This window comes from Canis lupus, chromosome 21 (assembly GCF_048164855.1).
Source record: "Canis lupus baileyi chromosome 21, mCanLup2.hap1, whole genome shotgun sequence".
Taxonomy (NCBI): Eukaryota; Metazoa; Chordata; class Mammalia; order Carnivora; family Canidae; genus Canis; species Canis lupus.
In genome coordinates, this window is record NC_132858.1 from 24159116 (window position 1) to 24171749 (window position 12634).

The 12634-nt window shown below is 49.1% G+C and overlaps 1 long non-coding RNA gene across 1 annotated transcript in view; it reads right to left on the reverse strand.

Moving 5' to 3' along the window:
- Positions 1 to 10450: 10450 nt before the first annotated feature.
- The window catches only part of LOC140612908 (uncharacterized), a 32932-nt gene continuing 30748 nt past the window's right edge, over positions 10451 to 12634 (reverse strand). Inside the window, exons 5-6 of the long non-coding RNA XR_012014037.1 lie at positions 11092 to 11324; positions 10451 to 10551 (exon numbers count right to left, since the gene is read on the reverse strand). This is a non-coding gene — a long non-coding RNA (uncharacterized lncRNA). The remainder of the gene's footprint in view (positions 10552 to 11091; positions 11325 to 12634) is intronic.

Consider the following 12634-nt stretch of genomic DNA (forward strand, 5'->3'; position numbering starts at 1 on the left):
ACGCGAGCTCAGACACCTGCCTGTGCAGGGCAGTCCCTACCTGCCCGGCGGGTGTTTGTCCGTGAAGGGCCGGTTAGGAAGTGGGCACGTCACACGCACACTCTTCAGGGGCTCTGCCCTCAGGCCCTTCAAGAGGCTTTCCCTGCCCTTCTCGTGGCTTCCACTGCCGTAGCGGGTCTTGGAGGGTGGAGGTGGGGGCTCCTCTCTGGGGTCCCCCAGCCCGCGGTCCCTGCCTCCTTGCACACCCACTCAGCGCAGCAGCGCCCCTTATGCGGAGCTGGGCCTCCCGTGCTTCCAGCCCCACGGGGAAGGCCGGTCCTGTGCGGCCACGCGGTGAGCGGTGGCCTGATGCTCCCCACAGCGCCGGCGCCGCCCTCACTCCACCTGTCATGCATCTCATCGCCCAGGTCCTCACAGGAAGCAGAAGGGGGAGTGCGTAAGTCAGGTTCTGGGCGGGGGGGCGGGAGGGGGAGAGACAGAGCGACTATATCCTCGTAGCCTTTATTACAGGGCGTTGTTAGGATTGTTCCTTTTTTTTTTTTTTTAAGATTTTGTTTATTTATTCATGAGAGACACAGAGAGAGGCAGAGACCCAGGCAGAGGGAGAAGCAGGCTCCCTGTGCGGAGGCCGACGCAGGATTCGATCCCAGGACCCTGGGGTCACGCCCTGGGCCGGAAGCAGATGCTCAACCGCTGAGCCCCCCGGGGCTGCCGGGATTGTTCCATCCTATTGATACTCACGTCCTCACTCTCTCACTGGGCCTTGTCTGTGAATCGCACGTTGTCACGGGCGTGTGCGTGGTGTACGTCGGGCTCGGCACTATCGGCCGGGGGTCTTGGAACACCCCCCACCCCCGTGGATAAGGGGAACAACTGTTTGGAGACCTAACCTCTTAGCAAGACCACCTACCGCATTTCGGGATCCGAGTCCCACAAAGCTCTCGGACCCTGCACGTCAGCTCCGCACCCCACGCAGCCTGGAGTTTCGCGGAGGGCTTTCCCCCGAGGCAGGGCATAAACCCACAGTTCTCTGCCTCTGCTCGTGCCACGTCCTCTGTCAGGAACGCGCCTCCTCACCCCACCCTGGCCCGTCTGGTGAGGTCTTTATCCTTCAGGTCTCCACTGAGGCGCGGCCGCCTCCTCCTCTGACCACCGTCTCGGGAAGAACGAGATGCTCCCTTCTGTCCGCCCCCATCACTTGGACAACTGAACAGGCACAGCCCCACGGGACCGTGTCCTCCAGCCACCACGCCACTTTGCCTGGACCCTCGGGGCTGGGCCCAGCTCCCGGCCCGGGCTGGTGACCACCCACGGTGCTGAGTCACTGGCTACGCTGTGCTCACCTGGTCACTGAGGTGTTTTGCTGAAATGTTTCATTGCCATGGCCCCTCAGGCTGTGCGCCCCAGAGAGCACCATTAGCAGATAGAGAAGGAGAGGAGGCCCCGGGCTGGGCAGTACACAGCAGGTGCACCTGCCCACGGCCCATCCTGGTAGATAAACCCCAAGAACAGAGTTAGCCCCCTCAAGTTCAATCAGGACGGATGCCACCCTCTTTACTATGTGACTTCAGACAAGGTACCTAAACTCTCTGCACCTCAGTACCCTCATCCGTAAAAGAGGGGTGGAGTCCCTTCTTGCTAGGTGCTATGAGAATTCTACTGAACAGTCTTTGACGCCACCATCATCACCACCACCACCACCATCATCATCATCACCACTGTCACCATTATCATTACCTCCATCATCACCACCATCACCACTGCTGCCTGGCAGTTTGGGATTACATCAATCCTAGATTCCAAACACCTATTTGGTCCCATATCCTACAGATCCTGGAGATCTGGGTAGGATTGGCCTGGATGCCCCCTCTCCTGCTTCACTATCTCGTGAAAGTTCAAAGACTCCCCCTAGGATTTCTCAGATTCCCGGGAGTTCTATCTTCAAGATTATTGCCTCCGTTTATGCCTACGAGGGTCCATATCACTTTAAATCTGATGGGAAATTCCTTCCTTTACCTACCTGCACTCACACAATTCCTCCTCCTAAGCATCTGTGGGCGTAGGAGAGTTTCCCCCATCATGGTGTGGCTCGGGGGAGAAATGGAAAAGAGTTTTGTGGGGGTTTTTAAAAAGAATTTATTTATTTATTCATGACAGATACCTAGAGAGAGAGAGAGGCAGAGACACAGGCAGAGGGAGAAGCAGGCCCCCTGCAGGGAGCCCGATGCGGGACTCGAGATCGTGGGACCCCAGGATCACCTGAGCCGAAGGCAGACGCTCAACCACTGAGCCACCAGGTGCCCTGGAAAAGAGCTTTGACCACAGACTTGCAAACAACCTCCAACTCAGCCTAGCGCTTCCCAGGCTGGAGAGGTCTCCCGGGCCATCCCACCAAGGGCCTGTCTCCACTGCTCTGCCCTTGCCCCCAGCTCCGCACCTCCTCCTGGGCACCTGCTTCTTTCTGAAACAGAGGGACACCCGCTCTCCTGGCCTTGCTCAGAGCAGGTTAGCTTTGTCCTCTGTCACTCGGCTCCTGCCAACACGCATGCCCCTGGGATGTTGCCTCCAACTCACGTATAATTCATTTCCCAAGAGGAGCCCTGGGCCCAGCTTCTCAGGCCCTGAAATCCCCACCTTGGGCTCCTCCACCCGAGCGGGGCAGCTGCCCAGGCCTGCCGCCTGTCTCGTTGCCCAGAACCTACCCTCAGCAGGGCCACGCTCGGGGTTTCAGGCTATTTAGTCACTCTCCTGAAATTCGTAGTGATTTTATATTTGAACGTGGGTTTTAGAAGTGAAGACCCATGGGTCTTCCCTTCCGCAAGGCTTCGAGCCTCAGCTCATAGTCCTCCCTCCTTCCCCCTCCAGCGCTCCCAGGACAGGTTCTCATCTGCTTGCTCCCTGCCCCCCGGGACCCCGGGCCTGCCCGGCCCCCTCCTCCCTGCCGCTGCCCCGTGACCGATGCCCACCTTCGTCTCGGGGTGGTGACCAGGTTGTAAATAGGAGGTCCACGTTTACACGAATGAATTCACTGAAGGTATAAAAGAACTTGGCACAAAGATGTGCCATAGAAGTTCTTTTTTATGCTTCCAGGTCAAAGACCTTTCTGGAACACAGCCCCGTGTGCGGACCTCTCCAGGCCTCTGGGCTTCCAGTTCCCCTGCTTGCGAGTGGCTCCTCCATTTCACCCTGGTCCTTCCTCCTAGTTACAGTTGGGTATTGTCTCCCTTCCCCGGGGCGCCACTTAGTCCGGAGGCTCCCACTCGGATCGAAGGCGCGTCTACTCTTGTCCGTTCTTCTCCTGTGATGCACTGAGTGCGGAGCTCCACCTCCTCCCTCGGAGTCCCGCTCTTCCACTGTGTTTTGGTTCCAGGCCTTAGCTCCCCACAGCGTGTGAGCTGGTGTCTGATGCCAAGACTGTTCTCCGGGCCCGGCCCGGCCACCTGCCGGCCCACTCCTCCTAAAGCCGAAGCCGCGTCCCTCACGTCCTCACTTCAGCCCATCTTTCTAGGAGCGCGGCCCACAGTTAGTGTTCTCGGAAGCAAATTCTCCCAATGACGGAGGGTGACTAGTCACCCTTGTCCCTGTTGCACCCAAGACCACCTTCTAGGTTCATGAGTGGTGCGTGGACTGGCTGTCCTTAGGCGAAGACAACCGATCCCCTACAACCAAGGAGACGGGGCTCAGGGTGCCACCGGGACAACTTGGGGGAGAGGGAGCCCCAGAGAGGAGGTTAGGGCACAGCAGGTGCTCTGAAACTGCGGCTACCCAGGGCCACCAGCCATCCAAAAAATCGGATTCCTTAACATTTAATATTTATTGATTAATGGGTGGAAAATAGCAGGTTGATTGTCTATAACTAACTCATACAGAGTCTCAAAAATTAAATAAAAGGGAAGTAGACATGAGAGGCAAAAAGCAATTTCCTCCAAAAATTCGATTTGTTGTGTTCTCTGCATCTGATCTCCTCTGGGCTGCCCCTGATTTCCTCAGGACCTCCCAAACCCCCGGACTCGGCTCGTTCCTGAGGCCCAGACGCTGCCAAGGGCAGTGAGGCTGGCTCGGCGGAGGGCTTCCCGGGACACTTTCCCTCCGCCCACCCGGGTGTGAAGGATGATCAGCCATTACATTAATTCCCCATAAAATATCACTTAGGCCAGAGCAGGTTAGCTAAATATGAGGCCTTAAGGATTCTCAAGAATTAAGAGCTTCTCGTTTGGCTCTCACAAAGCAGAAAAAGGCGGGGCAACGGGCCCAATTGTGCAGGACCCCCAGGGCTGCCCCCAGCCTGGCCTCCGCCGGCATCGTCGCAGTGAGGGGGTGAGCCTCCCTCCCCCACCAGGCCTTCTCTCCACCCACTATTCCACAGGTGCCTCCGGCTTAGGTGGACATCAGTGGAAATCTAGACACTGCCGTCCTCCTGTCCCCCGGATCGAACCCTGCCTCCAATCTCTGCAGACTTTAGCGAAAGATGCCAGGAATGTGGAGGACGGAGAAATGTGGGGTTTGATGAAAATGCTCTGTTAGAGGTACCGCAATGATAATACGCAGATTTCTGTCTCATCATCAAAAGAAGCGTGACATTCACTGTTGTCTCCCAGGTGGCCTCTGCTCTAGCTGTGCTGGTTTCTGCAGTCTTCAGACCACATGCCTCCACCTCAGGACCTTTGCACTGGCTGCTTCCGCTGTCTAGAATACTTTCCTCTAGGTAACAGCGTGGCTTGCTCCTTCACTTCCTTTGGGTCTTGACAAATGTCACCTCCTCCATGAGGTTCTCCCTGCCTGCCTTATCCGACGTTTCAGCAGCTCTCCCTCCCTGGGTCATTTTATCCTCTTTAGCCTTGATGATGATTTTCACTTGATATACTTTGCTATTTAACTTGCTTATCTGTTTTCCCTGAGGGAAGGTAAGTTCCTTGAGGCCAGGGATTTTTTTTTCCACTTCATTCGCTATTATATCCCCAGCAAATGGAATAGTCCCTGGAATACAGCAGGTGCTCAAGAAATGTTTGTTGATAAATGAGTGCCTTGGAATCGTATCTGGGTCCAGATGTGTATTTGGCCGGTTAGAAACGGTGACGCCCTGGAGCACTGTGTCACCTCTCTGAGTCTCGATGTCCTTGTCCATAAATTGGGTATGATATCTGGCCTGTGGGTTTCTTGAGAAGGGCCAAGGAAGTTGTGCACAGAGAGGGCTGAGCACGGTGAAAACAGTAAGTGGTGGACACTACCGAGAAGATCGAGAACAATTTAACAGAAACTGAGATAAAAATAACAGCCTCCAACTCTGCCTGGATTGGGGATGGCAGGCCAAACAACCCTCCAATGCAGGGTCTGTGTGTGCATGTGTGTGTACTCGTACACACGTCCCATCCTTACAGAAGTTGGGTTTCACGGGTTTGCATCCTCATCGCGGTTGTCCCAGGCTCTCGGCTTGGACGTCTGTGCAAACACAAGCGTGCCAAACACCACACACATGCACACGTGCGCACAAGCATGCGGAGTCACACGCGTCCCCACCCCACCCCTGGAAGGGCTCTGCTGCAGGACAGCTGCCCCGCGCTTGGCAGCCCTGAAGGCCTGGGAGACAAGTCGCATCCTCACGGCCTTGGCTGCACTCGAGTTCCCTCCTAGATGCTGCCCGGACCTAAGCACGGCCCTCTGTCCCTCCTCCCTCCTCAGACGGGGCCTCCTGAGTGTTCTAGAAGGGGCTCACCCCTTCCAGACACAGAGCCAGCCCCGGCTGCAGAGGGGAGTGAGGGCACTGGGTGCACACATGCCCATCCTGTCCTCAGGCATCACGGACACGCAGACTGAGCAGGAGAATTGCTGTGGAACCAGTGATTCTTTTTGTTTTAAAAGACAAAGACTTAAAAAAAATTAAAAAAAAAAAAAAAAAAGACAAAGACTTAAACAAAAATTAAAAAAAAAAAAAAAAAGACAAAGACTTTCTGAAGGACTTAGGCACCCAGGCCGGGCACCCCAAGGTCCACACCGGGACACAGCTTTCGGGGAGAGAGCAGCTGGAGTCGTCGTGCGGCCCGCAGCATCCCCACCCCGCGCTGCCCTCCCTGCCACAGGGAAAACAGCGTCCTGGGAAGAGCACTGGCTTCAGAATCAGGCAGTTTGGGGGACAGAATCTCAGCTCCAACACTCGCTGACTATGAGAATGTCAGCAAGTTATTTAATTTCTCAGAACCACGGTTTCACCAGCTCTCAAATGATCTGAACAATAACTCCCTCATAGTGTTGTTGGGAGAATTTAAGTCACAGCCACCATGTATTACGGCTCAGGTTGTGCACTCCACAAACCCCAGGGGCCACCATTGACATAAACTACAAACCCAGTGATGGCCCTTGGATTGGGCAGGTGCAATGTAGTAATATAGGTGTGAAATAATGTGTTAGAAGCTCCTCACACAAGCCTGGCACCTAGTAAGTGCGGAATAAGTGGTGGCCAGAGCACCAGTTTATTAATTATACCTTTAACTAATTCACAGGACACCCACATAGCCTTTGACGACATAATAGTTTCAGAGTAGGCGGCTGTAGACCACTTCGGTGGTGATGGGGCTATGACGTCCCCGGGGAATCTATTTGCATGGTTCTTTGGAGCCCAGAGTTCATGAAGTCGGACACGGCCCTCTGCTTACTGGACATTTTCTTGGTGAGCGATCCGATATCTTGCAGTGCCAAGGATGCGTGTGCTCTTGGAATCTTTTGGTCTTAATGAGCTGAGGTTTGATTTAAGTGCAGTGTAATTGCCCTTCCCCATTAAAATAATGTGCTTTTTCCCCTTAAATTAAAACATAATGCACAATGTCCAGTTAAGCAGGATGACCTTTAAAAAACAGCCTCTTTTAAAATCAAGTCTCCAGTCCCGGCCCTTAGCCCAAAGCCACCCCTTCCGCACCCTGGCAGAGATGGGGGATTTCATTTCTGGCAAGGTCAACCTGTAGACATGAGACACGGCCAAGAATGGCAGAAGAGGCCTATTAAAACAGAGGGTTTGCATTCTGAAGAGTTGTACCCTCAAACATGCTGCCCTGGCTGGCTGACGGCCAGACCTAACACCCCCACCCCCAATCTAGGAGGGAGCTTTGCGGGTTCTAACCAGCTCAGGAGAATGGCTTTAAAACACAAGCATCTAGGAGTCCCCCCTGAGACGGCCCTAGGTCCTAGCCAGTGTGATGATGGAGAAGCCCAGCAGCCACCGGTCACACCGACAAGTAGAGAACTTCCAATCAGCAGTCTAGAGCCTCTCTTCTCGATGTCCATCAGACATGAAGGAACAGGTCTCGACATGGAAGACAGAGACTTAAGATTCAGATTGCTATCTGAAAAAAAGAAGAAAGAAAGAGGAAGGAAGGAAGGAAGGAAGGACGGACAGGAGAAAGAGTGAACCAGGCAGAGGGGAGGAAAGGGAAGAAGAAAGGAAATTTAACTTGGAGACAATTCAAAGCAGGAAGCAAAATAATACTTTGCCCAAATTTCAATTAGCAGCCATAATAAGAGAAGATATCACAACTATAAAACAAGAATAAGTGCTTACAAAAAGAGAAGAAAGCCTAGAAATAAAAAAATGTGAGAGCAGAAAGAAAAATGCATTGGGCGGATGAGAAGATATGGTCGATACAGAAGATACAGAAACTCAGACATACAAACAGGGGGGAAATGAGAGAAAATGGGACAATCTGCCCGGAGATCCAAAGTCCAAATAATTAAGAGAGAAACATGGAGGGGGAGAAACATCAAAGAAGTAATAGAAGAACATTCTCCTGAACTGAAGGAAGATTGAAGGAGCCTTTGAACAGCCCAGCACAACGAAGGAATTCTCACATCAAAGCCTGTCATTCCCCCAACCTCAGATCACCAGAAGTAAAGATCATAAAAGCTGTCTAGGAGAAGCAGTTAGAGATCAGAATGGCATTTTACTAGAACAGAGCAATGCTTTTAAGATTCAGGAGGAAAATTATTTCCCACTTGAGTTCTATACTCCACCAACTACCAGTGAGAAGCAAACGTAGAGTGGGGACGTTCTCAGAAATTCAGGGTCTTCACATTTTTACCTCCCATGTACCTTCTCAAAGAGGTGACTGAAGGACGCGCTCCATCAGAATGAGGGAGTAATGCAAGAGAAAAGGATGGAATCGGCAAGTCATCCAACCCAGAGCGGGGGAGAAGGAATTTTCAGGAGGCCAGAACAGGGAAGAAGACCAGGAAAAGAGCTGTATAAGAGGAAAACCACTCCAGAGTAGAGCAAGGAAAGGAGAGGTGTCCAGGCAAACTGTTTCTAGGGGTAAAAAATGAAAGTGAGAGTAGCTTGACATATTTGAGTGTATACAAGGTCCTTTTAGAGTTTTTATTTCACATTAAAATTTGTTTTTATTTAAATTGAATTTGGTTAACATATAGCAAATTATTAGTTTCAGGGGCAGAGGTCAGCAATTCATCAGTTGTGTAGAGCACCCAGTGCTCATCAATCACATGCCTTCCTTAATGCCCATCACCCCCTCACCCCAGCCCTCCAGCCCCCTCCCCTCCAATAACCCTCAGTTTGTTTCCTATAGTTAAGAATCTCTTGGGACATTCTATAGTTTTATAGAAGATTTCACCAGAAATGTGAAGAACACTAATTTTTTTAAAAAGCAACCAAGTACAAGAAAAATAAAACACTGTCCAATTACTTCATATAACACTAATACATTTTTCTCTTCATAATGCCTCTTGGAAAACTATACCACTCTTCAGACAGCAAGTGTTTCCTGCACTTCATTTTATTTTTGCTGTTGGGATAACATATTTTCTCCCAGAAGCAGACCAAAAATAAATGCTATAAGAAGTGATAGTTCAACAGTGTAATCTTAGGCAATGACACACTTGCCAACTGATTCAAGTTTCCAGTCAGAGACCAGCGTACTGGACAAATGTGACATACTTGCCACGTTTGGATAAGCCCCAAATGTTCTGTTATATAAGGAACATCAAACCAGAAAGACCTTCCACGGCACTTCTGTTTGTTGGGTTGTGCGTGCTGTTTCTACGTGATCTGAAGCGCTCTCATATTTAGCCTTTATTTCACTCCAAAAGCATCTACCATACTCCAACTTTAAGTGCGGCCCTAGTGAAAGAGAACCATAAGCTTGAAAAGGTTGGTGAAGAAGATGGTCCTTGCCTTCTAGAGAACGGTGCTCTCCTCCGACCATCAAGCGCTCGAGTCTACTCTTGCTTATTCAGCCAATAAAATAAGCCTTTGTTACATCACATTTTATATATTAAGGGTCTGTTTACTTTCAACTTACTGTGTATTATTTATTTAAACTCGTTTTTATTATCCAGTGATATATTTTTCTCTCTGTGAAAATCGTGTGGGTGTCTTGAGTTGGGTTGGGATATAGCAATGTTTTCCCCATTTAAAATCAATGCAACCATTTTTTCCCACCTAACAGCTTTTCACTTAGTGGTGGGTCAAATTAAAGTCTTCAAAAGGTTAGTTCAATGGGAGCCTAATTGGCTCAGTCGGTGGAGCATGCAACTCTTGATCTTGAGGTTGTGGGTTTGAGCCCCATGTTGGGTGTTGAGTTTACTTAAAAATAATAATCTGCAGGGTGCCTGGGTGGCTCAGTTGGTTAGGCATTGGACTCTTGATTTTGTCATGATCTCAGGGTCCTAGGGTGGAGCCCCACATCCGGCTCCCCACTCAGCAGGGCTTCTCCTTGTCTCCCCCCCCTCACTTGCTCGCATACTCTCAAATAAATCTTTAAAAAAATAAAAATAAAAATCTTCAAAAAAAAAAAAGGTATTTAGGAAAGGAGATGTAAATACACAACTTGCCTTGATGGTGAGCAATATTTATATTGATCCTAATCATGAAAACAATAGGAATTTGATAAAAGAGGTGATTTAAGTCACGTAAGGCACATGCGAGCAGGAGGGTTGTATTTGAGAGTACCCTGTCAAGGATGAATCTCTATCTTCCTTGTTGGGAAGTCAACATATGATATGGAAATCTGGAAAATCAAGAACTGCAATATAAAGAAGTTATTTAGAAAAATGGAAGAAAAATGGAAGTAAATACAAGGAGAAGCATTTAAAAGGGTTAAAAGTGGTTGCACCTGAAGTTAGGACGGCGTGAAGAGGAGGCAGCGACTGTTTATTATAAGCCTCGTGAGACTGACTTTTATAAGTAAGAAATGACTTTGATAAAAATTAAAATAGTGTTTAAAAAGTTAATAAATATTCATCAGGAAAAGCTTGGAAAATACACATACGGAAAGGAGACTAAAATAAAAGCCATTCATAGCGTATTAACCCAGAAGCTACAGATGAAACATTGGTACATTAGTTTTGAGTCTTTCCACTCCACATACATAAATACATGTTTTTTAAAAGTGTGAGATCAGGCAGCCCTGGTGGTGCAGCGGTTTGGCGCTGCCTGCAGCCCGGGTGTGATCTGGAGACCCTGGATCGAGTCCCACATCAGGCTCTCTGTATGATGCCTGCTTCTTCCTCTGCCTGTGTCTCTGCCTCTCTCTGTCTCTATAAGTGCAAAATCTAAAAAAAATAAAAGTGTGAGATCATATTGTTAATATTATTTGCAACATGCATTTTTTGCCCTAAAAGTGACTGTGGGGAACTTTTCCATATCTGTATTCACCCACTACATCATTTTAATGGCTGACTATTCCCCATTATATGGGTGATGCTATCATTTATTTAATTCAACCCAACATTAACCATTAATTATTCAATCAGCTTAATTCCTCCAGCAAACAAATGCAACTTTAGGTTCTTTTGGAACAATAGCCAAAAAGAATTTTCTCTATTCTGGATTCAATTGTTGCCATCCATCGTTTATTTATCTATTTTGCTTTACCAGCAAAAGAGTGAGATATTTCACTTGCTCTGAGATGTTCCCCTCATGATTGACACTGTTTTCCCTTTTTATTTTAATTCTCTCCCTCAATAAAAGTGCAAATGGGATGCACGTGGGGTAGATGGCGGTCCTCGCCTGCCAGGGTCATTCTTCACCTTCAGGTAACAGCACCTATTTTCCTGGGTGGAAGCCCACCTCCCTCCTCCCACGATGCTCACCCATGTGGTTTGGCTGAAATGGATCCCGCCGTCGGGTCCGGCCTGATTCATGTTTCTGGCCTCAGTGAATGGTTAGAGACGGACGTGTGCGCAGAACTGAGGCAACCCCAGGACTTGAACAGGAAACCTTAGGGAAGAGGAATCCTCCCTCTTCTCACTGGGCTCGCGGAGCTGATGGAAGGTTAAGTCGAGAGGGGCTGAAGGCCGTTCGCTGTTCCACAGGGAGGGCCTGCCTGCGGATAAAGCCAAAGAGGGAGACAGATGAGCCAGAGGATGTAAAAAGTCGGATTCCTGATAACACCGTTTGAGCACTTGGCTCCAGCCACACCCGACGTTCTTGCAAAATGGTTGTATGAATCAACACATTTCCCTTTTCCCTTCATCTCTTCTGGTTGGGGATAGCATATACTCCAAGCCATGAAACCCAAATGGTACAGGGAAGGAGGAAGTGAAAATTCAAGATTCCTCTCCTTAAGCCCACCCGCCCATCCTCAGGCCAGACTCCCCACAATGTCTTATCGCTGCTTCCAAAATGAGGCTGTGCACTTACCAACAGGCTAATTTTCTTAAATATGTGAAGAGGGTCACACTATCTACATTATCCTGCCAACCTGTTATCCTCTACTTTACCCCGAGGGGAAGATTGCCTCTCCTTACCACACCTAGACATTTTGTTCATTTTCCCCTAAGCCCTGTGCGGACACGCCTCCTATTCTAACCAGTCCTGTACTGATGGCCATTTATGTTCACCCGGTTTTTTACCATTAAAAACCAGCTGTGAGAGGCATCCTTCTTATAGAGGGACATGGGGCAAATCCAGAAAGCTGAAGAAGCTAACGCTTCTGGTCCCTAGTCACCCAGGCCCCTTCCAGGTTTGGTTTAGTGAGGTGTATGTACGTAGTTTCTAGCTACACAGCATAAGAACAGCTTCCAGACGTGCTCCCACTACCAGCCTCTGTGCCAACTAACGAGGCCAAGATACAAAGGTTCACAGCCATAGGCCATAAGTCAGTAAAACCACGGCTGAGGACAACAGGCCGGAACTGTGGGGAGTACAGGAGAAATGGTCCAAAATGTAGAGAGAGCCAGAGGCTACTCTGCAGAACGTTCTTCTGGTCATCACAGGCATGAAAAGGGCTTTATTTTTCACCAAAATCTGTCAGAAACATACTTGATAATGCAGCATGTATATACAGCTATTAATGTACCATATGCTTTTCTCTCTTTTTTCTTTTTGATGGCATCACGAAGAATAGAATCCATCAAAATTTCTGTCTTTGTAGAGCACAAAGGTATAGCGAGCACACAGTGAGTATGTCTGTGCAAAGTGGCATGTTTTATGCATCACCACTATCAATAATAAAAAACAAATTTCGATTGTGCTATAGGAGAGACTGAATTGTCTTCCTCTTCTGAAAATCTTTCAAAATTGTCATCACATGTATAAAAAGTGATCAAAGAGTATGTAGCCAAAAGAAATGTAGGGGGAAAAAAGCATAATAAGGGTGCAGCAGACAGTAGATTAATAAAAATATTGTGTCGC